The sequence below is a fragment of the Gekko japonicus genome, unplaced genomic scaffold (assembly GCF_001447785.1).
Source record: "Gekko japonicus isolate JY-2015 unplaced genomic scaffold, Gekko_japonicus_V1.1 scaffold1183, whole genome shotgun sequence".
In the NCBI taxonomy this organism is placed as follows: Eukaryota; Metazoa; Chordata; class Lepidosauria; order Squamata; family Gekkonidae; genus Gekko; species Gekko japonicus.
Window position 1 is genome coordinate 531524 of NW_015167574.1, and position 27668 is coordinate 559191.

Consider the following 27668-nt stretch of genomic DNA (forward strand, 5'->3'; position numbering starts at 1 on the left):
TCGATCCACTCTTGGCTGAAGAGTAGAAGACATCCTCCCACCGAGAGGGTGGGAGTTTTCAAAATTCGATTTTGTAACCTTCCCTGATGATGTCCAAGTGTCTGCTTGGGAGGATAACCAGGTCTGGCTGAAAAATGCCAGTCGACCTCCCACCAGCAGGTCCGCATAGTCACGCTCGGGGGTTCTTGGAGTCCCTATCTCCCTTGTCCTGACGGTTGTTGTTATTGGGCCTGGAGAATCCTCCTCTACGAAAGGATTGTCTGCTGTTGTTCCAGTTCTGCTTTCTGTCGCGCCTAAATCTGGGTAGTGTATGATGCGCGTGAAAGGAGGAAGATGCAGAAGGGTTCCCCTTATCTCCAGGACGGACCATCTTAGGAAGTGCCTTCTTCTTGTCTCGTGTTTCTACAAGAATCCGCTCCAAAGGTTCTCCAAAGAGTTTGTCTCCCTGAAGAGGGTAAGCAGAAACAATTGCCTTAGACTGAAAATCAGCAGGCCAGGCCCTAAGCCTGACCATCCTACGAACTGCCACAGTAGCTGCGAGAGCCCTAGAAGCACAGGCCAAGGTGTCAAGAGTGGCATCCGCGGCATAGGATACAGCTTTTAACACTCTATTTGCCCCTTCCAGTAGTCTACGGTTATTGTCAGGAAGGAGTTGTATAAGTTTTCTCATCCACACAATGGTGGCCCGGGATAACATGGATGTAGCAGCAGACATCTTGATGGCCATAGCGCTGGCTTCGTGTGCCTTTCGAAGGCCCATCTCCGCTCTTTTGTCAAAGTTATTCTTAAGGCTGCCATGCCCATCCTCTGATACCAGGCCCGATGACTGTAGGGCTGCCACTGGAGCAACCGTCGGTTCCTGCAAAATATCTAAGGCAGATGAAGAAACAGGTTTCCTAACGGACCCGGGAACTGGTCTGTGGCCAAGAGGTTTTTCCAATTCTGCTTTCATTTTCCTGGTGTAAAAATCAGGGAATGGAAAAGCCATTTCAGTATAGTCGACTGGGGGAAAGAATTCGTCTGTGATTTCTGCCCCATCACCTTTACCCTGTGCATCCTTTGGTGTGTCCCCAATGGATTGGGAACCTTGTATGTGGAGTGCAGAGAGTGTTTTAGATAATAAGTAAATGATGTCTTCCCCTTTGAAAAATCTAAACGATTGATCAGTGGTTGGTGGCTTTCGTTCTTCCTCTTTGTTAGAGGAGAATTCCCCGTCATCCTGATTGCTGGGGATGTGGGAGGTAGATTCATACTCATCCTACAGAAACTCAGGGTGGCATCCCTCCCAAGGAAGGCTCTTTTGTGCTGCCTTAGTGAGCCAGGGACGATTTCCCTTATTTCCCCTAGGAGGAGGGGGGGACGGGGGGAGACCTTGGGCGAGGTTCCCTGTGATCTCTGGACTGGGCAAGCTCTTCCCTGATGGCCTTTCTAAGGTCGAGCATTATCTGTGGTGAGAGGGGAGGCTCGTCATTGGGTACGTTACCAGGTGAAGATCCGGATCGTTCCTCCCCTCCATAGGACTCATTCTGTCCTAGAAATGGGCTTTCGCCCTGCCCAGAGTTTTGGGCCATTGCTGGTGCGGGCATTGACAGAGTGTGTCGGTCCTGACGTTTTCCGGCAGCTCTCCAGTTTCTTTCAAAATGGCTGCCGGAGTTAGTGCTGGTGCTGTCTGCGCACCAATTTGGCGCACTTGGCCGCCTTGCCACCTCCTCGCTTCTCCTTGGCCGACACGGTCCTTTTTCAGACCGCGCGATCTCCACAATTCTGGCCACTTGGCTCTCCAGAGTGGAGAAAAAGCTGTCTGTGCCCTCTCTATCCGCGATTCAGGCAGAGGGTCTGCAATCGTGCGAAAGGCAAGCACACTTAGAGATAGCCCCAGGCCTTGTAAGACGGGGGGGGGGAGAGGAAGGAGCAAGGAGAGAGAAACAGGGAAAGTTTTTTAAGAGTTAGAAGAAGAATGTAGGAAGAAAAAACTTGATAGAGCAAGAAGTAGTATTAAAATGAAGTAAGAGGTGAGGCAAAGTCTAAACCTATGTGCTCTCTCTAGTGAGGCAGGAAAAGAAACTGAAACTAGGGTGACTCCCACCACAGGAAACAGGAAGTTTGAGTTTGTTCCTGCCTCCCTGAGTGATGGATGGGAATCACCCACAAGATGGCCTCCACCTCAGAGGGAGAAAGGCATGGTCACATTCTGGCGGGAAGAAAGCACGCCCTCTACTCTGGCACTCACTGCCATCTTGTCCCTTACCCTCTCACTCGGAGAGGGGGAAGAGGGGAATGGTTTGGGAAGAGCTCAATGTCCTGATATAGGGCCCTTGGAGCTCTGCAGAGCACATAATACCTCCTGCAGCCCAGAGGACGAATCCCACTGATTCTGCTATTTCCATGGAGCGCTGCAAAGCTGCAAATCCCCTGGGCTCTCCTGAGCCAAACCATGTAGCCTTAGTGACTTTGTGGGATATGGGAGACTGCTGAAGATAAGGACAACTGCTGTAAATCAAGACAGTGGATTTCAAAGAGAGCTGTGAAAACAATAGCACTTAAGAGCTCTCCAAAGGTCTGCCTTCTCCATTGGCAGGAAGAAAAGAACCGAAGGGGAGAGGGGGGAACTCCTCCCCTCTGGAACAATAAAGCTGGACTTCCAGCCCCAAAAGTGAAGGGAAGGGACTTCCCCACTCATCCTAGTCCTTCCAAGGGAGAATGCAGGATTTATTCCTCCCCCATCAAAGCTAAGATACCTGCTCCACCCTTCTAAGTACCAACCATATCCACAATACCTTCATGCAGATACGGATGTACACTCACAGACTTCCCACTATTGGATTCAACTTTATCTCCTATTACTGCACCAAACAGTTTCAGTGACTGAGTTATATACAAAGCTGCCTTATACTGAATCAGACCATTGGTCCACCAATGTAAATACTGTCTACTTAGACTGGCAGTGACTCTCCAGGGTCTCAGGCAGAGGTCTTTCACATCACCTACTACCTGACCCTTTTAACTGGAGATGCCAGGGATTGAATGCGGGACCTTCTGCATGCACAGCAGAGGCTCTTCCACTGAGCTATAGTATCCTTTCCTCATGACCACCTCGGGCAGCACCTGTAATATTTAGAGTGCAGATAGCAGTAACTCCTGTGGGCAGAGAGAGCTCAAGCTGGCCTTGGGAGTTGAGAGAGGCAAGTCTTCGTGGATAAGCAATATATTATAGCAAAGAATGAAAACCAAAACCAAAATATGTTCACACAATAATGTTGGTCAGAGAGAGAAGAAACAGATCTTCCACAACAAATTAACTGTGCCAAAATTATTATGTTGAAGAGTCAGTTGCAAGTGAACCAACGAAGTGCCATCCAATAGAGCTTTTCCAGATGGTGAATAGTCCAGTCAAGTTCTACCCACACAGAGACTGTGTCATCTTTTGCCCACAGTGATCAATTTGCCAGCTATATTGCAGACACACTGAATCATATTTGCTTTTTCTTGGAAGCCATATTTTACAGTAAACAGTAAGAATTCCACATAAAGCAAAAACTCAGTTTTGTTTTAAATATTTTAACAGATTGAATCAGGATGTCCCATGTGTTGGGGCATGTGAATGACCAGATAAAAGCTGGACCTACAACCATTCTCACTGGTGAACATCAGTTGAAAGAAATGTAGCTCTTTGGTGAGTAGGATAATCAACACACTGGTGAAGAAGAGTAGGATGCTATAATCTCTGCATGTTTGATGCCTGGTTTCCCAGATTGCTACTAATCCATTTGCAGTCTTTCCTTATTAGATAAAACAGTCAAACTGATTGTCCACTTGCAGCTTCCAGAGCACCAGGATACCACTGGTTCTCTGACACCTCCTGGCCTTGGCAAAACACAGAGATTATAACTGGTGTTTTGGTTGAAAACCTGTACATAGATATGGATAGGGCAGGGGTGTCAAACATGCGGCCCATAGGCCAGACCCGGCTCCTGTCTGGCCCTTCAGCCTGCTCTCTCCTGCTTCCTTCTCCAGTTCTGCTACTGCTGCATCACAGCTTGGTTTGCCAGATTCTCTCAGTCGCACACAGAAGAGATAGATAGACAAGCCTCTGTTCACTGCATTGGTTGAGGCTACTCCCCCTCCTCCTTCAAGGGGAAGGGAGGGAACAAGCCAGAGTTTGGTTTCTGGTCAGGCTCCTTCAATTGCACAGGAAACACAGGCAAGCCTTTCTTCCCTTCCTTTGGCTGAGGCTCCTCCTCTTCTTCCCCTTTGCTCAACTGCCACAATTGCAACAGGAGAAATATAAAGCACCTTTAAGACCAACAAAGTTTTATTCGAGGTACAAGCTTTTGTGTGCCTTGCTACAGTGTGTGTATGGGGTTTTTTTTTTGTTGGTCTTGTTATGCTGTGGATCTCCTGGGTGCAACTAGGGCTGCGGTCACACGTAACAGAAGCCACACAAGTGAGACGGAAAACAGACGGAGTTTCCGGGCGCGATCTCACCAGCACATCTGGGAAGCGTAGCACTCCCGTGGCTCAACCGGGGCTTCCAACCGAAACTGCGTGGCAAAAAACTAGTACCTTGGAGGTACTAGTTTCCGGAAACTGCGGGGCAAGGGCGGGCGTCTGATCGCGTTTCCGGTGGCATCCGGCGCCCGCCCATGTCCCCTTGCAAATAAGGTGTGTTTTTTTTGTCCAAGTCTCTGTGGATGCGCATGTGCACCCAACGGAGCATGCGCATTTGTCATGTACACAAAAATAAAAAACAGTTTGCTGCGGCGCGCGCTTCTTCGTTGCGCGCCGGCTTGTCCTGTGATCGGCACCTCTCCCTTGCCATGGAACCTCCATGGAACCTCCATGGTACCTCCACAGGAGGTCTGATCACGTAACTGCGCAGTAGTTTGCCCCAGGGCAAACAGCCATGCTTCTCCTCTGCAGTTTCCTGCCCGTGTGACCGGGGCCTAGGTTTGCCTCCCCTTTATCACTGTATTCATGCCCTTATGATCCAGTCTCTCTCAGTAGGAAAGTGACCTATTTAGATTATGAATAACAACAAGCCAGTGAGGTGGATTAGGCTAAGAATGTGTACCCAGAGCCAGTTCACCAGCATATTTCCTTTGTAGACTGAGGATTTTGAACCTAGACTTCCCAGATACCAGACTGATACTGACCACTATACACGGCTGTCTCTCTATTCTTGCACTGCCTATAGGAGTTTCAGTTATTTTTCTTGGAAGACTACAGTTTTAGACAAATACATAGCCCTCACTCTGTGTCATGATGCCTTCACATATTCTTGACCAGCACACGAAGCAATTTATGTACAACAGCTCTCAATGCCCAGCCGTTCAATGTTTTCCCCTGAGTCCTAGGTTCAGAGCACTGACCATGAGATTTCTGTAATAAATGTCAATAAATCAAAAGTAGATTTGCAGCTTACAGATACACACCTGAACAGCATATTCAAGATTGCTACAGCACAAACATACTGATGCAATAATTCAGACCAAGAGGTGTCAATGATCAGAGACTGTTAAATAGACAAAATACTGCAAGAGTGCTAATGTTTTAAGCATGTTTTTATTTTTAAAAAATCTTTAATTGTATTTGAATTCTTTATAAAGGTTATATCTCTGCTACCTGGCATTACATTTTATGACACACATGGCCCAGCCCAACAAGGTCTCACTTATGTCAGATCCGGCCCTCATAACAAATGGGTTCGACACCCTAGGGTACTGAATATTAATAACATTAAATCTTCTGTAGTCATGTGGAGATGCTCATGATAGCTGTGGATTCTGATAAGCTGGGGGATGCTTTTAAAGATGAGAATAATTCTACTCTATTTTTAGCTCAGTAACATTGCTCACTGGCACAGATTTATCGGTACCTCTTCTCCAAACCTGTCCCACTGACTCTATGCATGCATTAACCTGCTAGACAGGACTGAATGCATGAGGTGGAACAGCAGATTTAAGTACTGTGGCCCCCTTCACCTGACTGACCTACAGATCATCTGCATGATGCTGACATATTGGGGAAGGGCCCACACATATGCTCCCACCCCATGATTAACAATACCACTTTCCAAATGTTGTTGGTAACACGAAGGGAGCATACGTGAGGACACTTCTTCTATGCCTGTCTGCTACAACATTCATGAATTGATGTTCATGTTGAGGCTCATACCTACCCCTCCATCAACATGCAGAAGGGTCATGCATATAGGGCTATTGTCTTTTGAAGTGGTGGTGGTCAAAGGCTAGTTAGTCTTTCAGTCCCACCACACTCCCATAGAAGGATGTGAGCAAAGACAAGGGACTCTGGATTCTCCATTGTTCAAGACTATTTAAATCTGAAGCTTACAATTTCTGGGAGCAATATCAACCTCTACTAGTATTCTTTTGATAGGTGAGGAAATATCATGTTTTCCCTAAAAAGAAAGATTTTCCTCAGGGTAATTCTGCCTTTTGTTTTCTTGCATTGGAACAAAGTGCAACACAATGACTTTGAAGCCAGAAGTTTACGTAGCAGGGACACATCCTCATGCACTGACACATTACTGATTGACTTTCTCAGACTAAACTCCCAAGGCTTTCTTGGAAGGACAAAGTCTCCTTGGCAACCTTCCATTATACCGATGAAACCAAATCATGCTCAAATAACTGCCCAATAACCTGCTGACAGGTTGTTACATAAAATGCTACATTTTTTCTCTCAAATATCCACTTCTGATTTTTCGAACACATTTTCTCATTTTTCTACAAGAATGTTTAACTCAACTACAAAATAACAAACTTATTTTCTTCTAGAAGGTCCAGATGGTGATTAAATCAGAATTGTCCATGTGTTACACAAAGCTTAAAGCCCAGTTCCTATATTCAAGCAATCAAGTAAATCACTTATTATGCAATAGCCATGTGAAGGTCGTTCCATGAGGCGAATTGATTCTGTGAGCAGCCCCAAATATGATCCTACCTATTTTCACTGCATTATCACAAACCCACGATCGTTTAATTGGCATCATCTCAATCCACTAACGAGTGAAATTTTGGGCTGGCACAGTGAAAATTGCCACAATCATACACAGAGCCATTCATGTCACCTGAATGACTTACTATGTTGCAGTAACATATATGCAGTTGCACTTTAACCAGAAACCAAAGTGGGTACTTGAGCTCAACCCAAGATATGTCTTAAATTAATGTTCTGGCCTGAAACTTTGACAAACTTCAAAGTTAAGCTTAAGCATCCACTTAAGGAACAGTCCAGTGTAAATTAGAAGGAACCATTTTGCATAGGAACTACTATCTCACAAAAACCATGTATCATTCTAGTATAATACATAATAACAGATCAAAAAAAAATACAGGATTTTACATATTTTTAAAACAGATTTTTCACCACAGCTGACTTGACTAGTGGGTTATTTTGCTTTTTCTTGAGGCATCTTTCAAAATGCACTTTGTTGCTCCCCCCCCCCAATGAATCTACAGGTACACAAGCATCACACTTAGGGCAATGGTTAATGCAGATGGAGTACTGCAGTTGCAAAAGAATAACAGATATTGGCTGAAATCCACAAGTCACCAATTCTGAAGCAGCAGTCCAGACATTAAAAGGATAATTCTACAATGGCCGCGGTCACACGTAACAGAAGCCACACAAGGGAGACGGAAAACAGACGGAGTTTCCGGGCGCGATCTCACCAGCACATCTGGGAAGCGTAGCACTCCCGTGGCTCAACCGAGGCTTCCAGCCGAAACTGCGTGGCAAAAAACTAGTACCTTGGAGGTACTAGTTTCCGGAAACTCCGGGGCAAGGGCGGGCGTCTGATCGCGTTTCCGGTGGCATCCGGCGCCCGCCCATGTCCCCTTGCAAATAAGGTGTTTTTTTTTTGTCCAAGTCTCTGTGGATGCGCATGCGCACCCACCGAAGCATGCGCATTGGTCATGTACACAAAAATAAAAAACAGTTTGCCGCGGCGCGCGCTTCTTCGTTGCACGCCGGCTTGTCCTGTGATCGGCACCTCTCCCTTGCCATGGAACCTCCACGGTACCTCCACAGAACCTCCACAGGAGGTCTGATCACGTAACTGCGCAGTAGTTTGCCCCAGGGCAAACTGCCACGCTTCTCCTCTGCAGTTTCCTGCCCGTGTGACCAGGGCCAATAAATGGTTTCTAGTTAGCAGTCTCAATCAACTGAGTTGTCAATATGATTACAAACAAGTTATACAATTATTCCAAACAATGAACGTTAATATAATCAGGTGTATCTAAAAGAGCAACATCAGAGACTAAAGTATAATTTTAAATTAATGAATCATAAATTACTTAAAATATAATTACTCCAGTGCTGAACTCACTACCAATTTCTTTAAAGTTGCCATCAGCTCTTAAGATGATGCTTCTGTTCTCACTGAATGACCAGGAGATATTCAGCATCAACATATGTATTTTTGAATACACTTATAAGATGAATAGTACAATCCTATATTTAGAGTTATTCTTGCATAAACCCACTGGAATCCATTGGGGTAATGCTGCAAATGATTGTACTGTTGGTATTTCTCTCAACTTGAAATGCATATAATTAATGTGAATAGAAACTTCTTACCTGATAGGGCTGAAAGGCACTATCTTCAGTTACAAAGTCCAGCTGTTTGTCCACAAGGAATTCAACTGCAGTGATAGAACTGTATACGCTTTTCCCAACCAAAGGTTTGAACGTCTAAGGACAAAAACAAAACATTATAAAACTGGAGTTTCTGAAAACCTAAACATACCATGATTTTTTTTGTTCAAATTTGTTTACAAAAGTAATCACTTACTATAATGCTATAATATTATATGTGAGTGTAAGCATATTCCATAGAAAGTTTTCCATCACTTCATTTTTCCTGAGGATTTTTCAATTTTTATAGATCCTTTTTTTAATATAAATTAACCAATACCTTCATAAATGAAATTCCAGTCAAACTTGGCAGTTTTAAAAATGTAACTAACTTTTTCCAGATGCAGTCCTTATGAAGCAGACATACTGGGATCCACCAATCTGTCAGCAAAAGATGCTGACGGTAATGGATCTTTCCTATATTACCCTCAAAGCAGCAGTCCTTTCTATAGGAAAGTTTGGTCCCAAGTGTCATAGCACCCATGTGGATTAATAGCCATGCAGGTCAGATGGCTGCAGTAGGAACATGGAAGGGGACACAATCACCCTCGGTCACTGCAGCTCCCCTGATGACAGAGAGAGGAGGGCATTTCTTCTATCCCCTTCCTTACCACAGCCACCTCATCCATGTAGCTATTAGCCTATATGGGTCCCACAACCCTGAGAAAAAACCTTCCTGTGATTATACAGAGTGTCAGGGGACTGAGTGACACACAGGAATGATCTATCCTTCCATCTGCAGACTGCTAGACCCATAAAATCTCTGCTTCACACACACACACACACACACACACACACAAAATGCATTTTTTTGCACTAAGTCAGATGATCCCAGTGGATTTAGGGCATCAGAAACATTTTCAGTACTGAATTTTCTGGGAAATGGGGTGTTTTATTGGAAGTTCTCCCCAATCAGTTTGCACAGTACATTAGGCAACAAAATGTTGCACTTCATTTTTCTTTAAAACCTATATCACTGTTGACACTGAATATCATGACAGGAAGATTGCAGCACACCTTACTTTGTGTGTGTATCTGAATATTGTGCTTATCCTGCCCCCACATTTGAGCATTTTCCTTCGCATAACCATTTCCCTCCCCCCAACTTGCACTTCTATCATCTTTGCCACTCAGGCATTTACTACCACAATCTGGTTTCTTCTGTACCACAAACAGATAAATCTGATAACTTTCAAATTTTCAGTATACATAAATTGAAGAAAAGAACCTATGATAAGGAAACAGACATCACCATGCTGAAAAACTGACAACAGTGTTGTCCCTGGATAAATTCCTCAATTCTCATACCCCCACCATAGACTGAGTAGACAAAGAAGACAGGGAAACAATAAACAGGAAGATGGTGATCTCTAAATGACAAAATAGGCACTGGGATTGTGGAGTCTCCAGGTCAAAGTTTGTGTAATGATGGCAGCAACTAACATGCATTTTCACTAGCATAGATCATTAAACTGAGGCCTCCATAACATGGCTACATTCTGATTGTGTTTTACAACCAGGGTTGCCAACCTCTGGATGGGGCCTGGAGTTCTGCTGAAATTAAAACTGATCTCCAGGTAACAGAAAACAGCTTCCCTTGAGAAAATGACAGCTTTGGAGGGTGGACTCTACAGCATTATACCCCGCTAAATTTTCTCTCCTCCACAAACCCCATGCACCCTAGGCTCCGCCCCCAAATCCCCAGGAATTTCCCAACCCAGAGCTGGAACCCCCATTTACAACATTTACTGATGCCTGGGAATCAGATTTCTGACAGATGGAAGGTGCATTCAGATATCACAACAACCTGTAATTAAACTGAGATTTGCTGGAACAGACACAATCACCACTTGCCCTGCCTGTGCACTCTCCTTGCTCTTCTCTTTTTCCCCTCACACAAAGAGTGTGATTAAGGAATCCTGATTTGAGCAGCCTTGAAAAAAAAATCCAATTCGCCTTATTTCCAAATGCAAATGGCTCGGTGAACTGGATGGGTTGCCTGCCACAAATGAGGAGTCTAACCCTTCAATTTAATCTCAATTTGGAATCCCAGTTTACAAGAGGCAAATTTGCAAGAGACAAACAAATTTCCAGTTAATCCAGGCACCTTCATTTTGGCTCTTATGGGGAACTGGAGTTTGTTTCAAGGCTTCTCAAACTTGGAACCCTTGATTGTACTCTTTCCTCAAAAGGAGGGGGAAGGAAAGGTCAGGGGAAGCTAGGGGAGTGCACAACAGGCACAACAAATAAACTGCATTTGTGGCCATTACAGCAAATCTCAGGTTAATTACAGCTTGTCATGTTGTCTGAGTGCAGCCAGCCAGAATCTGACTCAATACAATTTCCCAGGATGAAGCATGGCGATGGCAGAGGCTTGGCTATGGAATTAGAGCCACATTTGTTGGATGGAATCCAAACTAACTGATTTGGACCAGTGCCTTGCTGGAATCAACTTCTACAAGCAGGTAGTGCTGTCCCAAGTAACAGGAGATGAGATGCTGTTGCTGCTATACAGGGTGAGCAAGCAGAAGGGGGAAAAGAAAAGCCTCATTCTCTTTTTACCTGCCTGAGTGGGACAGAAAAATTCAACGGCTGCCTCCCCCCCCCCACCTTGACATCTAACAGTACAGGTAGATGTGGAATTGATAGGTGTTTATAAATTTGAAGAACCTCTTTACAAAAAAGAAGGGGGAATAACTGAATGATGGAGAAAAGTGAAAAACATAAACCTGAAAGAATCAAAGTCATTAGAAAGACAGAAACCAAGCTAGGTTTGAGAAGCCTTTCTTCTCCCTCAGTTTACTTCCAAGCTTCTCTTCAGTCCATTGTATTAACCCAGATAGGTAAACAGACACTTTCCAAGTATTTTACAGACCTTTAACACAAGGTGCCTCCCATTCTGTATGATGATGTCATGTCACTAAATAACTATGTAACACCGAATGCCCCCAGGTATAAAAGAGATTGACTGTCAGGAAGGCAATGTGGTGGTCAAAAACACAAACATTACAACTGGCTGCATATGCTTTTACAATGTTAAGTGCAGAAACGTCCTTAAGGATTTGGGGGGAGGGGTTTTGAGTTTAAAGATTATGTGACAGGGTATACCCAGCATAAAGGAAATATTGTTAGTTCCCAGATTTATTCAGCCCAACGTTTGCAGTTCCATACTGCCAGTGTTATCATGCTGGGTGTTTTAAGGCTCATTTTCTCATTTTACTTCTATCAATGTGGTTCTCCACAGACCAGTAATTTAGAAGCTACTAATCTGGTTTCCCTAAATCCCTTACCTGGCAACCTCCAGCAGTCTGTTATGGTATAAATAGTCTAACAACAAAGGAAGGCTCCGAGTACTTTTTGTCTTAATTTGTAAAAGTGAATAATTAGCATGCTAGGTGTATCTATTTTTGTATTCTACAAGAAGTAGTAAAATGACTTCTTTAAATACAAACACACATATAACCAGAATCAGCATCAATTTAAAGAAGGAGAACAAGTCTCCAGTTTGGCAAACTACGTACTTGTCAAAAAGACAGAACTAGCAGAGTTCACAGTAGGTAAAAATGTTCCTTAGTGCAGCTGATTTTTCCACCTCATGCACTACTATAATCCACACTCAGCTGCGGAGACATAGTGTGGTTTCAAAGATAAACAACAGTAATAATGTTGAAGTGTTACCCTAGAAACCCTACAAGGACACAAAAATCTGAAGGCTGAAAGCAAAATTAACTACTTGTACCCTGTTTGTAAAGCAATCTTGCTCTCAGTGGATTGTGCTATAAAGTATTACCACCTCATGCAAACAAAGTAAACAAAAACAAACACTGTACAACATTAAATAGTAGCTTGTTCCTAGTTATTCCAAGGATTTCCATTCCAATTTACCTGCACACATACGTAATTACTTTAATAAAACTGGACCTAGGTATGCAAAGAGGGAAGCTCAAACAAGCTCATTATGCAATATGTTCTTTACTTCTAGCACTAAAAAACCTCTGCTTGATGTGCATTTCCCCCCCCAAAAAATGTGCTCATCCTTTACAACATTAAAATTTGTAGACAGCCAAAGCTAGTTCCCTTTCAAAATAATCTCAGAACATAGTTCAATAAACAAGACTGCAGTTAGTCTGCTACACTGTATAAACAAAATCTGTATGACTATTTTATCTTACTTAGGTACACACACAACTCAACAGCCTGAAGCTGACTTCATTTTGAAAGTATTTGCCTTATATGGTGTACACGCTTTATTCATGATACCCTTTTGCTTTGAATAACTTGGCAATCTTGTTAAAGCATTTTGTTAATGGAAAGCTCGTGTGCTCGTTAAAGTACAACTAGAGATCTGCAACCAAAGATCTAGCTGGTTAATTCAAGTGAGCATGCTAAATTCAAATCACCTACAGCACCATCTACCCATCTTATCTGGACTCCTCTTCCAGTGAACCATAGCCCATAGTCTCTAAAGGTCCTCTACCTGCACACTCCCTTTCTGCCAACAGCAGTTACTCGTTTTCACAGAACCTGTCTAAAGTTTTCTGCTTAGCGGAACTAACCTTCTAAAATACTCATAAAGCTGCACTGTTTTTCAATAGTCTAGCACCTTTCCCTGTAGTAAAAATAAGTGTTAGCGGACATGCTACAAACATTGGATATGCATTGTGAGAGAGGGGGGGTTGAGTAACTGATATTTTAGCCCATTTAATACATACATTTAAGAGCTTAAGGTTGACAGTAATTTCTGGTTTCTCATGAACACAAAAAAAGGATAAACTTTCGAGAGATATTTTAAATTCTAATTAAAGGTATTTCAAATAAATGAAATCACATATGTACAAATAGAATCAAGATCACATAGCAATTATTAACTTACATGTACTGTAATTCTCTTTAGAGATGTTTGATGGAAATGAAAATACAAAAATATAAAATTCAGATAAGATTAGACTCAGCAAACTGGATCGATTTACTTGTTCCACCAGACTGGATCAATGAAGTCCTACTACTGACTGTGGAAGTGGAAAGTATTCACTGAATCCAGCCCATTCAGTTCTTTTAAATAATATAAAAATATGACACATGCAAATCAGAAGATAGCTCAAGATGGGTAGCCGTGTTAGTCTGTCTGTAGCAGGAAGAAACAACAATAGCCCAGTAGCACTCTGAAGACTAACAAAATTTGTGGCAGGGTATGAGCTTGCGTTCACGAAGTTAATCTTTAAGGTGCTACTGGAATTTTGCTTTTTTCTACTGCAAATCAGAAGAGTTTCTTACACAAGTTATTTCTTACGTAAACACCACATTCTTTGAGAAGCATGACCTCCTTCACCCTTCCTTCTTTCCAAAGGTCAAAGGGTTCCGAGAGCAATGTTAAACAACTGGTAGAACTGGCTAAAGTAGAAATTACAATAATGGGATGTTTAGACATAATTAGCAAAATGATTGTGCCAAACCTTGCTCTCTATTGTCTTATATTTTTGGTACATTTTCATAAATTGCCCTTAACTAGGAACTATAAGAATGAATCACCAATTGTCAAGATAGTTACACAATGACAATTTAAAAATCTACAGAGACAAAGGCCTAAATCTCAAATCAAATATAAAACAAAAACACATACTGTAACATGCTTCAGAAGTATTTCAAAGTGTATAAATGCACTTATGACATACTTAAGCATCAATTTATGCAGCACAGCACCTCAGTAAACAAATGTTTCCCTATTTAAAAACACAATACTGTTGATCATATCTAAAATCTAAAATTAAATGTTTAAACTAGCATCGATCACTGCTCACTTACAGTGTTTGCTGCACTAAATGCAATGGCTTCCCTTCAATATAAAACAAGTTACTGCAAGTTATCCTTCTTTTATATTGAAACAAAGACCTCCATATGTTTACATTCCTCTTCCTTTTCATGGCCCTGAAAATTCCAAAAATGATTCCACGAAGGGCTGCACATCTATAATTCTGCAAAACATTTCCACAATATGATATCAAACTAATTGAGACATAAGTTTTGGCTATAAATTAAAAATGGGGCGCAATTTAAACACAAGAAACTTTACTGCATCCAAAATCATGCAAGCTAAAATTAACTGCCGGTACAGTCAAAATATCTACATTACAATTATGGCCTTCTCTTTATATTAAGCCAAGCTCAGAACAACTGTGTCTTGTTTGGATCTCCATGAAGCACTAAATTCCATTCACATGAGAAAAAACGGACTAAATGATCCTTCCCTGAAAGGCATTTTTAAAATAAATCAGACACAGTTCTGAATGTAGAGTTCAGCTGCTCAGTCTCTCATTTCCCCTTGCAACACACACACACTGCTAATAATACACCATTTCGATTTCCTGTCTGCAACAGGAAATATATATACTTTATTGCAGGAGACATCCCATTGTACTAAACTACACATCCTATAGTTTCAGAAACATTCTTAGACCCTTAATTATTATGTGATATATTTTGTAGGAAATATTTTGATGTCTAATAGTCGATTTTATTAATTGTTCCATTACTCAAAATGGTTAAATCCCAAAGTAAGGCTCATTTAGGAACTTGAGAAAAACACTAGGACAGAAATTATATCCTGTTCAAATACCAAAGTCAACAGAAACACAACAGCTACAAGATTTAAAAAATCAGGGAAGAGTCAACTTGAACCCATAAGGAGTGAAGGCTGGCTTAATTTTACTACATTCTACTTCATATGTTTAAATACTGCTGTCTTGATTACCAAATCATTCAATAGCATCACATTAATGAAGAATTTGGAAACACACACACACTTAAAAACCACGATACAAACCTCATTTTGCTTCTAAATACCTTTCAATCATGTTTTAATTTTCAGAAGACATTTCAGTAGGTCACGTAATGAACTTCCAGCTCTCCCCAAATACAGGAATTTCCAAAAACTCTCTATTACAGTTTCTATCAGCACCATTCAGATCGAACTACATTTCCACAGACAAAAGCTACGTACAAAGAAAGCGTCCAGACTGCAACCTAACAATAAAACAAACGAGAGCCTCCCCCACCCCCTTCAACCCAAGCTCTGCAGCGCAGATTACAGCTCTCTTTGTCAGCAGCACTGCGTGTTACGAACTAAGAAACCCTGCAACTGAAGCACTTACGGCGTTCCCAGATCTGGGTCATGATAATTTCTGCCAAGGTCGCTTACATAACAAAGCAGTCTTCAAGCATACAAAGGAGCCATCAGCTAACAATCCATAGGAGAGAAAATGTCTGAAATCATACTTTTCATCTGCATACACGCTGGTTTACAGCAGAGCAGACAAAAACCGAGAACCTAGCCCTCCGCTTACGACATGTTGAAAGAAGGGAAGAGGCGGTGCTCTGTGAACTGTAACTAATCCCCCGTCACAGGTGGTGATGGAGTCACTTCCAGCACGAGTCACATTACTGATTACTCATTTGGCTGGGACGGCCAGAGTGTATAGGTCATAATTTTAACTACAGACAAAGCCAGACTGCAGGAGAGACTGACAGCTCAAGTTTAATGCCTACAGAAAAACGCAGCTATCAGGTTTCCACTTTCCTCAATTACTCATAGCAAATCCTCAGCATATCTACATAGGAGCAAGTACCATTGATTTCAATTAGTCTTACTGCCAGGTAAAAGTACTCAGGATTTCAGCACCAGAAAACGACAAAGCCATACAATGCAACAGTTTACAGTTTAGCATTGTCCCTTGGGGGGGGAAATGGAATGTAAGTTCTTAAGCTCAAAAGGATTTGACAACAAAGATTTCCTACTGAAGTAAAGGTAAAGGTTCCCTTGCTCAAAAGCCAGTCGAATCCGACTCTAGGGTTGCGGTGCTCATCTCCGTTTCAAAGTCGAAGAGCCAGCGCTGTCCGAAGACATTTCCGTGGTCATGTGGCCGGCATGACTAAACACCAAGGCGCACGGAACGCTACTGAAGAATTGCTTTCTAAAACAAAGGATCATTAACCTCTTCAGGTCTCAATATGAAGAGCAGTGTAATTTGGGATTAACCTATTTGAATTTTAAAAAGCATTGTCACTAACTGGGGCTCTGCGGTCCTTGAAAAGGAAGCAGATTACAAACAATTGTACTTGGGACCTATTCAATCTGCAACAGGAGACAAACCATTTTTTATTGTTTAATATAGTTTAGCACAAACTAGCAAATACTAGAAGACCAAAGATGACTAAGTAAATTATTAAACTGTGGGTCAAGCCTTAAATGATACAACCACCTTTAACATTCTTTCTGAAAAAAAGCAGTTAATGCATGCTAATTGGAGGGTGACCTAAAAGAGGAAACAGAATTGACAAACATAGTTCATGTTTCCAAGCTCTTTATATGTTAGTAGCAGAGCATTCTTTAACCAATAGAACATAAAGCAATCATTATTTTAATCAAGCACTCTGTTGTCACATTGCATAGTTCCAAAATACATGTTGTTTAGGTGTGTTTAATATTCAGATCCAATATAATATGTTCAGATCCAATACAATACATATATTTTATCTCCCACGCTTTTTTTTTTGCAAAATGGGGAAATACTTCTATTGCTCTTCTTGTTATAATTAGACACACTACTTCAAGGAGCATACAACTATGCATGGCTATTATTAAATCACAGTATTTTTAAACTAACTGCTATTTGAAATGTTTGCATACAAACACAAAAAGAGTAGGGGGAATACACTGAATCAACTGGTTTTCCTGCACATATTGAAGAATGCAGTCTAACTAGCATTACTGAGACAGAGTGGGATGAGACCCCTTGGGCCGCTTTTGGAGAGAAACTCAGACCAGAGGTATTTTAATACATTAATTAAATGAACATATTTAATAAATGATTGGAAGACATCTAAAGAGATACAGACAGCTCAGAAAAAATATTCATGGGAAAAGTAGAAATGGCACTGCCCTGTAACTGAAGGTATTTCCACATTCTTCCAAGTTAGGAAAGACAAAAAGGGGTGCTTCTGGTGAATATACTTTGGTTATGGGTCAAGGAAGTACAAAAGGCTCTATCTTACAGTGCATGTCTATTGTTAACATCCAACTGAGAAGGGGGGGGAATGAGGATGTTTAAAAAACATTATTAGATCAATAAAGGAAAGCCTTAAAGAACATAATCTGATGACCCTTTAGTAACCCAAATATCTTTTCAGAAACTGGTATAGTTAAACACTAATTGTCATGCATATGTCTGGAATGTATTTGGAACAATTTATTGAATTTAAAAGTGGCACCCTGAATTGGTAAGGAAGGTATTTCAGCCTTGATTTCCAAAGACAGTGAAAAACTGGTAGTGTAGAAGTGGAAGGTCAAGAAGGTGAAAGCAATCATGACACAATAAAGAAGAGACTAGTAAATAATGAAAGACAATAGGCTTTTTTATAAAGCTTTTAAACTCGGCATATGAGTAACACCAAAGGGACAAGGGATGAAGGAGAGCTGGCTTTCCTACAGACACTACTGGGGCACAAAACAATAACAGTAAAAGTTAAGGAATTTAACAGGAAACCAAACTGGGTCAAAAGAGCATGATGGAATACAGCTGTATGTTAAATACAATTTTGACAGTCTATATCTTACCATATATAGTAGAACAAGGTTATTTTACTCTCTAGCTGAACACAGTAATCATATTCAGGGATGTCAGAGGTGAATTGTTCAGTGCCTTAAAAAGAAGGAACTAACCAGAGTACAGCATAGATATGTAAATGGAATTAATAAAATGAAATCTTTATTCCCTAAATCAAACATATTGAGATTATCTGAATGCCTTTAGGGCTGAATGTTCTTTCCACAGCCAAAGCAGCAAGCAAAATCTTTGTTGAAACAGCCTTTCATATGGGGAAAAGTAGAAAAGGAAGGCTTTCATTCAAGGAACAAAAAGGCCAAAAATAGAATCTGCAATACAATATCATTAATATATGAAGAAAGAGACCCATGCTATATTTTTGCACCTATCATTTCCACAATCATGTATGACAGGGCCTTGACCATTTTTCTTGGGCTCTAGGAGGCAGCCCCAAACTTTAGGACCCCCTTTGTTTTTCAGCCTTGAGGATTTTGCATTTTAATAACCACATTTTCTAATTATTGCTACCACAAACCTAATCATAACCTCTTCACAATTTCTTGTTATTTTATTAAAGTTATACCCAAAGTATTGCAGTATATAAATACAGGGGTAACTCTGCTTGTCATCACAACAGAAATTCAGTCAATAATACTTCTCTAACTTTTCTTCAGTCTCTCATAATTCTATTATTGCTTTAAAAAGCTCAATGTAACTGAATAGTATAGCCACTAGAGGAAGCAACTCATTAAATAATGAATTCATCCACCACCACTGAATGGTGCAAAGTTAGTGACATATAGACAAGCAATGATAAGCACTGTATGTACATTTATTTTATGTCACACAACAGAACATTGTGATGTGAAATGATAAATAAGTTTTTGTTTGGATCCAGCCAGCTTTTTCACTCAATCTCAGCCAATTCCCCTCCTTATTACATTCCCTGATCCATGTGGCTTTGACCTTACAGATCCCATGATCCCAAACATAGGCCTTTTGATGGTCAAAGGGGACCCTCCACCTCTCTACTTCTTTTCACGTATTGGATCCATCCCTTTGTACTTCCACTAAGTATCGCTGATAAATGCTACATTAGCATCGCTGTGTCAAACTCAAGCCCTCATTGTCTGCCATGGATTTCCCATGTTCTGTTTTATGGCCTGTACTGTACCTTGAATGCCAGTCTCCGCTAGCTGGCTTCAGTAGATAATGTAACTGTAGGTTTGCAGGTGTGTGTGTGTGGGGGGTGTGCTACAAAACATGTTTTTGCAAGTATGTGCTTCTAAGTACCTTACGGGAATATTATTACAATTCATCCATAATCTTCAACATCTGGAGAATAATTTTAAGTTAATTTTAATTATATCAATTTACTGCACTAGAAATGTGCCTCTAAAATACAAGAACAGCGAAACACATAACATGATCTATAATGTAAAAATCCTGAATTCAGTCATGATCTCAGTGGGTGACCCTCGGTAAGCCACTCTCAATTCAACCTCTCATTTGTAGGATGGGAGTAGTAATACTGGGATACTTTGCACAGTTGCTAGTATAACAACAAAGCACTTTGAGCATATAAAAACTGAACAAAAATACTTTTAATAAATAGTTTTAATTAACTTGTTTTCTTCTCCACACCCTCTAAAGGGACCACTAATGTAGAACTTTAAACAATAAGTATTAATTTTAATTCTAAACAATAATGGTAATGGAACACAATATTAGTTTTGTAACAGCATGCCAAGTCACTATTGCACAAAATCCCTGCAGCCGAAGATTTCTCTCTAAAGCCAAGACAAACATGTGTTCAAACACAAACCAGGAGTGGCCAGAGAGCAGGCAAAACCTGTGTATGTAGACAGTTTTATTAATAGTATTTATGCAAAGAATTAGGTGTTGTAATAGTACCTCTACTAAAAATACAGGTTTTATTTAGCACTCAAGAGACTTGTTTATATGATCAGAGCTACTAAATCAGGTTTTTCTTGTGAGTCAACCACCCACATTTTACACAGAAGGGAATCCCAGGATTGCTTTAGCCACACCCCTTTCCCTTCTATCTCAGAACAATGTTGTCACTGTTTGCTGCAGGTAATATTGAATTCCTCCTACTTTGGCTCTCCCATATTCAGTAATAAAACAGGTAAGTGAAGAGATCATAATTATCCATAGGTTTCTCATTGTTTTCATTTGCCATAGCCACAAATTACCTTTAGGTGCATAAATGACAATGATCTAACGGTTTAATAACATGCTGTGCAAAAATAACCACAAGAATCAATTTATGTTACAAAAGAAAAAGCAGATTTTTAAAAAATTGTCTGTAAAAAGCTACCACATCAGGTCAGTGCAGCTGTAACTCCACTCTTCTGTTTACTATTGTTAAGGGATTGAGTTCAGGCCTCTTAAGATCATAGCTCCTCCCCTTTCATGAGAAATGCCTATGCTAAACTTAACCAAGAGCACCCGAAATTTGTAGCTAGTCATATATCCTGATTTTTTTATTTGAAACCAGGGTCTACACCCAATTACAATTTGGAGTTAATCTTGACTAGCATTACCCATGGGCTAACTGTAATGTCAACGTAAAGGTTAAACATAGTTAATGCTGGTGGTAGATGGGATGAAGGATACATAGTGTGAGAAGATAAATAATGCACAGTCCCACAATAGATATAATGAATGTCAAGCAATAACATGTCTGTACTAGCCCACACTAATATGCCAGAACTGTATGGATATGAATACGAAGCACGTTACACCAGTTGAAATGCATATACATGTATGATAATCAAACATATTTATTTCCAAAAAGTTTACATCATTTCCTGCCCCCATCAGGACCACCAAGGTAGTTAAACAGATGAAAAAACATAATTAAAAGGCATCTTAAAACCCATTTAAATGAAACAAAAATGCATCATTAAAACAAGTAAAATCAAGCTAAAATGCACATACAAAAACATAAAAACAATTAAAACATAGGGCAGAAAGGAGGGATAACCATAAGAACACCAGAAGAAACAAAGATGGCTACCATCTGGCAGAAGATGGCGGCAGAATAGGCCAGGCGACTCTCTCTGGGGAAAGACTTCCAAAGTTTTGGTGCTATGACAGAGAAGGCCCTCTCCCAGGTTACCACCCACATTGAGAAATCTTTCAGAAAGTGAACAAAATGTTGATAACAGTGACCTAATACACATTGTACTTTTGGTGTTATGGGATAAGAGTCCTCTTCTGAATTAAAAACTGGTTAAACGACAGGAAACAGAGAGTAGGAATAAGTGGAAAGTTCTCTCAATGGAGGGAAATACACAGAGGGGTCCCACAGGGATCGGTATTGGGGGTCAGTGCTATTTAATTTATTCAGAAAAGATCTGGAACTGGGGATCAGCAGTGTAGTGGCAAAGTTTGGAGATGACACAGTTTTACAAGATGGTGAAAACCAAGGCTTACTGTGAAGGGATCCAAGAGGATCTCCGCAGATTGGGTAAATGGGCAACAATGCAGGAAATTAATTTCAGTGTAGGTAAGTGTGATGCAAATTGGACCAAAAAATTCCAAACTTTAAGTATACGTGAATGAGGTCTGAACCTGCTTAGACTGAGAAGGAAAGAAAGGTCATAGTAGAAAGTCCAATGGAAGTGTTAACCCAGTATGCCACAGCAGTGAAAAAGGCTGACTGTGTTGGGGATTAATAGGAAAGAGATTGATAATGAAGCAGCCAATATTATAATGCATCTGTATACACCTATGGTGCAGCCTCATTTGGAATACTATCAGCAGTTTTAAAATTATGCACAAGGAAGAGAGAATGGACAGAGAACTTTTTCTCCCTCTCCCAAAATGCTAGGACTCAGAGGCATCCAATGAAGTTAATGGGCACAGACTACAGATTTATCTGTTTGTGGTACAGAAGAAACCAGATTGTGGTAGTAAATGCCTGAGTGGCAAAGATGATAGAAGTGCAAGTTGGGGGGAGGGAAATGGTTATGCGAAGGAAAATGCTCAAATGTTGAATTCGCAGCCAGAGGATGCAGTGATAGCCAGAGGCACAGATAACTTTAAAAGGAGTTTAGACAGATTAGGTCTATGAGCTGCTACCAGCTATGGTGACTAAAAGGAGCCTCCATATTCAGAGGCAGTAAGCCGCTGAATACCAGTGCCAAGTGGCAACTTCAGTGGAAGGCCTCAGCTTCTATACCTTGTTGTTAGCTCTCCAGAGTAACTTGTGGGCCACTGGGTGGGACAGGATGCTGGACTGCATGAACCACTGCTCTTATCAAATGAAGCTCTTCTTACATCTAACCTTAGCAGGTGGGGGCAGTTGAAACAGGGCCTCAGAAGATAACTATAGTGGTTGGAGAAGTTCATAATGGAATAGGCAGTTCTTCAGGTATGCTGGTGCCAAACCATATAGGGCTTTAAAAGTCAACAACAGCATCTTGAATTGTACCCAGAAATAACCTGAAAGCCAGCGTAGACAGGTCAAGACTAGAGTGATATGGTCCTTACAACCCATTCTAGTCAACATCTGCAGCCATCTGCATCAATTGAGGCATCCAAGGGTAGCCCATATAGGGTGTGGTCAGACGGTGTGCTGGGAGCGGTTTAAATTGCTCCGGCCCTGATGCGGTCTTTTTTAACTTGGAGAATCGTGATCAGACTCACCTCCTTGCTGTGGATCTCTGCGCAGCCACATCGCTCCCCGCCGTCCACACGTGGGAGTGTGCGTCGCTGTTATTTTTTCTCTCTCTCTCTCAGTTTGGGCATGCGCACAGGCAGCCATCTGTAGAACTAAATTTTTTGCATGTGCGCAGAACAGCCATGTCCACTTCAACCCGACTGCTGTAACACTTCCCTTTAACTTTAAAGGAACACTTCCCTTTAAACGTTTACCCTGAAAATGGCCTCCATGAGATCCCGAACTCGTCTAAATGCTAAAACTAGGCACCATTTAAACATTCTTTTTAATAATGCAGTGGCGGACCTCTGCCTATGTGCACACCGCCAACCCTTTTAAAAATGGCAGGTGAAAAGTGGAAGCCTTGGGCAGCTTTTGAGCGGGGATGGGGTTTCAACTGGAAGTGGCTTGACACTGCAGGAGCGATCAGACATCAGAAAAGAGCGTCTGGAACCGGAGAATCAGGAAGAATCAAAATACTCTGGGTTAAAGCAGTTTTGAGACGGAAAGCAATGGCTGGGGATGGGAGGCAGATGTTGACCATGTGATCGCGCAGATAAAATCCATTTCTGAGGCGGGCCAAAAGCGGACTAAAAGGCCCGTCTGACCGCACCCATAGACTGCACTGCAGTAATCCAGTCTAGATTTAAATAGGACATGCATCACAGTGGCCAGATTTCTTCTGCCCAGAAAAAGCCACAGCTGGCTAACTCAGCAAAGCTGGTAAAAGGCACTCCTAGCCACAGCTTGCCATCTGCTTATCTAGCAGGAGGCCTGGGCCCAAGAGTACCCCCAAACTATGGACCTGTTCCTTCAAAGGAACAGGCAACACTTTAAGTCCTGGGTCAGACCTTCTACTCACCAGTAGCACTTCCATCCTGTCAGGACTGCACTTCAGTTCATTAGTCCACATCCACACCAATACTGCCTCCAGTATTCAATTCAGGGTTCTAAAGTGCAAGATGGACAACTCAGCCCAAATCTCCAGATGACCTCACCCAGCAGTTTCTTGTGGATGTTGACAACCACAGGGCAGGGATTCCCAATATGGTGCCTGGTGGACATCGTAGTGCACACTGACATCTTTCCTGGTGCTCACCAAGCATTTTTAGGAAGTGGGCATTGGCCAGGTGGGGCTTTCAGCAGGGCTTTTGACTGGCTGTACAGATTTTTAAAAAGTTACTTTGGCATCAGCTGCCACAATAACACAAGGACCTTCACTGCATGACTGAAGGCAAGTTGTGTGTATGCAAGAAAATATTTTTAAACAACATGTTAATTTTAAAAAGGCATCCCGTTAAACAGCTTGTGCCTGAAGTATTAGAACTGTATACGACCTCACTCCCTGATATTCTGTAGTCAGCTCTGCCTCCTGCAGCAGCCATTTTGTGGTTGTGTCCACCACCCTGTATCAAAATTCCAAAGGTGCCCAAGTGTTCCCTCTAAGCTGAGTTAGTGTGAGCTAACTCACAGTTTTTTAGCCTCCGGCTCACACATTTTTGTCTTAGCTCAGGAAGGATGGCTTCAGAGCAAACTGATTTATGCAGAAGCCAAATCGCTCACTCACAACTTTAATGCCAGTAGCTCACAAAGTAGAATTTTTGCTCACAAGACTCCACAGCTTAGAGGGAGCATTGGTGCCCACCTGAAAAAGATGGGGATTCCTAGCACAGGGGAGAAGATGTAACCTTGCAGGACCTCATAGGCCAAAGGTACTGAGCTGCAGTCCCTCAACATCACCTTCTGAAATCTCTTCCTCAAGATAGGACTGGAACCACTGCAAAACAGTGCCCCTTAGTCCCAGCCCAGAAAGATAGTCCAAAAGGATACCATGATTGAAGGTACTGAAAACCATTAAAAGATTCAGGAAAATCAACACAGTTGCATTCCCTCTATCTCCCAGCCACACGTCATCTACCAGGGCAACCACGGATGTTTCAATCCCATAACCAGGCCTGAAATCAGATCAAAAAGGATCCGAACAATCCACTTCATTCAGGAATGCTTGAAATTGTCCAGCCCAACACAGTTGGATTATGGCAACTCTACTCCAAAAATCTGGAGCGACAGTTTTACACAGAACAGCAAAGAATGCAAGAAAATGTAAAATTTAAACACAGAATGAGTGTGTCTGCATCATGTGTACCAGTGACTTATTTTTAAAGTGAGCACTGAAGGCCGAGAATTGAATTATACGAACTTTCACACTTGACATGCTTCATTGTCAATTACAGAATTTCACTATACTATTACAGTAAGCCACCATTTGCTTCATCTCAGAGTCAGGCATTAACTGTCAACCAATCCATACCATAACCTTTAAAGAAAAAAAACAAACAGAGCTCTCTTTGTTTCTTGGCATTGCCAGTCCCCCTATGGACCAAAACAGCACACAGAACTCCACTTAGCAAACAATCCATGACCTTCAATTACTGTCTTGGCTTACTGCCACAGAACTGGTGAATTGCTGCTAACAGCGTGCCCTATTTTACAAAAAAGTTATTCAGTGTGCCTCAAACACAATGGGGGAAAGCCCAGCTTCGTTATTAAAAATGATCCTAACAATTTGTAACTTTAGCTACAACAAAATATTTATTTGGTATTCTGAAAGGTACAAGTTCAGAACCTTCAGTTTGGAAATGCAGAGTCCTGTTCAAAGTTCTTAAGCGTGTTACTCTTAAGTACTGGCAATACAGACAAAAACAGATTTTATCTGAAAGTATTAACCAGATCTTAAGACTGAAAGCTGCCTCGATAATATAGGGGTAAAACTGCAGCTTTTAAAGAATTCTTATGGACTTCTATCAAGCAGTGCTATTTTAACATTCTGTCATTTGTTCATTAACCTCTAAAGAAATTATGGAAAATATTTATACATAAAACTCTGCTCAGGGAGCTACTATGCACTGCCAACAGCAGAGCTTTACTGCAGCTTCTTTGCTGAAGTGTAGCGCAAGATGGATAGCCAGCTGGCAAGCTTTTATCTGCAATTTGGCTGACAGCCAGCACTGAAAATGTGAGTCACTTCTGGAAAGCTAATCTTCTAAGAGACCCAGGGAACACCAGGAAAAAGAGAAATTAAAAATTCACACTTCCTTCTAAAACATTCTCTAGTTCAACATTATTTTTAATATTTAAATTCAGGGTAAACACACATAAACATCAAAACTTTAGTAAAATCTATTAATTATAACGGAAGAAGACAAACCAAAATATCTTTAAGATATAGAGACATTTAAAGTTATTTCAAATTAACTGGTAACAGTGGGAGAAAGCATAAGCTTACTCTGGGGAAGAAGTAATTTCCGTTACTTCTACTGCAAATGTTTACAGCAACTTCAGGTCAACAATTCTACAAGACATTACTATGCAGGCATTAGCACAGCTAAAAGATAATGTGCTATACTCATCTCCAAGCCATCGAAAATATAAAAGTGAGCATACACACAATGCAGCTGTAGGGACTGCTGAATTTGTTTCCCAGCAATTCTGCACGTCTAAAAATCACATTAGCGGCTTCATCAGAAGCAGAGCATGACAAATCTCACAGCTTTCAATGTTACAAACTCTTTGCACATTCTTTACAATCTCAATCAAAAATCTTAGGAAACAGTTCACTTTAAAAAGTAACAGAAACTTAGAGCAAATTATCTGTCAGTGTCCTCTGTGGGGCTAGATTATCTGCTACAATAAACAGTAAATGTTTCAGTTTCTGAAATTAATGGAAATTCCATTAAAATGGAAACCTACAAATACTTTTTTTTTCATTTTCATATATAATTGCCATGTTCTGTATCACAGCCCATTCGCGGGGAGGGCGGGATAGAAATGCAATAATAAATAAATAAATAAATTTTTATCATCATTTCATGATCTGGCAATGGTTTTTCAAAATAACATCTTAAAGGAAAGGTAAAGGTTTCCCTTGCTCGGAAGCCAGTCGAATGATTCCAGGGGGCAGTGCTCATCTCCGTTTCCAAGCCAAAGAGCCAGCACTGTCCGAATACTTCTCCATGGTCCTGTGGCCAGCATGACTAACGCTGAGGGGCACGGAATGCTGTTACCTTCCCACCGAAGCGGTGCCTATTTATCTACTTGCAATTTCTTGCTTTCGAACTGCTAGATTGGCAGGAGCTGGGGCCAGAGACGGGAGCTCACTCCCTCACGCGACACTCAGGTCTCGAACTGCCGAACTACAGACTTTCCAGTCTGCAGCTCAGCATCTTAACCAATGAGCCACATGAGTAAAACAACTGTAAATATGCCAGTCAAGTAACAATTTCTTTTAATCTTTTCTAATCTTCAGAGACCTCACCAAGAAAATAGACAGCAAGTTAATTGCCCTTTATTGTACTGATAGTTATTGCTTTCACGTTTAGCAAGGTGAGAAAATTTGTTGGGAATAAAATCAGATGGTCTTTGGTCAATTAGATTTAAAAATAGATGGCCTTGTTATGTTTCTCACGAATTCAAACAATTTCCCCTCCACAGCAAATAAAAAGAAAAATGTACTTCTTGATTTCCTTCTTGGAATTTGTTAGCATTAAGGAAATGTGAAGTTATATTTTTACATGCAATAGTGCTTGTGACTAACGTAACAACATAATTTATCTGTAGCAGGAGAAAAGAACAAGAGTCCAGTAGCACCTTAAAGACTAATAAAATTTGTGGCAGGGACATTCAGATTTGTGAAGAAGTGAGCAGTGACTCATGAAAGCTCA

General features: G+C 41.2%; 1 protein-coding gene across 1 annotated transcript in view; it reads right to left on the bottom strand.

The window, feature by feature from the left end:
* Window positions 1-27668, bottom strand: part of JMJD1C (jumonji domain containing 1C) — a 142607-nt gene that overhangs the window by 93790 nt on the left and 21149 nt on the right. Inside the window, exon 2 of the mRNA XM_015413863.1 lies at window positions 8602-8715. The gene's annotated coding sequence lies outside the window, so the exon portion shown is untranslated. The remainder of the gene's footprint in view (window positions 1-8601; window positions 8716-27668) is intronic.